This window comes from Orycteropus afer, unplaced genomic scaffold (assembly GCF_000298275.1).
Source record: "Orycteropus afer afer isolate SDZICR_OR568_19922 unplaced genomic scaffold, OryAfe1.0 scaffold00048, whole genome shotgun sequence".
Classification (NCBI taxonomy): Eukaryota; Metazoa; Chordata; class Mammalia; order Tubulidentata; family Orycteropodidae; genus Orycteropus; species Orycteropus afer.
In genome coordinates this window covers 4,094,769-4,095,846 of record NW_006921635.1, presented here as the reverse complement: position 1 = coordinate 4,095,846, position 1,078 = coordinate 4,094,769, and positions in this window count along the sequence as shown.

Here is a 1,078-nt window from a genome sequence, read left to right as displayed (position 1 = left end):
TTGAGAAGTGGACGGCCTCTTCCTTCTTCCTAGTCTGTCTGTCTATAAGCTGGGCTGTTACCTGTGCACCAGGTGCATCTCTCTGGGTTTTAAACACCAGAGGCTCAGCCTCAAAACTCACGTCTACATGTCACCACAGTAGGACAAACCGACAGACAAGTTTGTCTTGCCGCTGGAGACCTCTCGGATCACCCCCACCTGGGTCCCTGTGGCTGACTGTGCCTCTGTCCGGGTTCCTGGCTTTTAATCCCCTTTCTCCTGCTCTTCCGGCCTGTTGCTTTGGGTGTCCCTGAGTTGTCTCTCCTCACCTGTAACCCTGGGGCTGCCTGAAGTCAGAGGCATTCAACCTGTGTCCCTGATGAGCCTCCCTGAGTCTTGGAAAACCCTAAAACTGCAAAGTGCCACACTTTCTGCACTTCGTTGAGCCTTCCTCAGACTCCCCATGGAGTCTTTGAACACAGATGCCCTGCTCTAGACTCTTACAGGCAGCACTTAGTTCTGCAGCCTGGAACAGCATCGTTCTCAGACCCCTGAGCCAGGAAACGCCACTGCTAGATTCACACAGACGGCAGGGGCCCTGACTGGGGTTTGCAGAGAGCGCCTCGGACAAGTGTGCAGACCGTGAAGGCAAGGGCCTGAGGGGACTGGTGTCCGGAGGGCTTTCCTGACATATTCAGAACTTAGTCCTGCTTCTTACCAAATTGTGTGACTCTGGGCAAGGGATCGAACATTTCTGTGCCTCAGTGAACACATGATCATGAAATGGGTTCCCTCCTACCTCACGGAGTACAGCGTCTTCCAGCGTGTGGCCCACAGCGCAAAGCTCAGTAACTCAATGTGCGTTTGAGACTGCCCCCCCACCATCTGTGGCGGCTCACCTGTTTGACCTCTGCCAGAATCTAGCAAATTACCTGTCTCCTAGACAAACTTTGGTGTAGATGACTCACCTGGGGAGCCTGTTAAAAAGCAGGTTCTGATCTGGCAGGTCTGGGATGGGCCCAGGAATCTGCATTCCTGACCTCCTCCCCCATGATGCTGCCAATGCTGGGATCCAACTGTGAGGAGCAAGGTCCTCAGA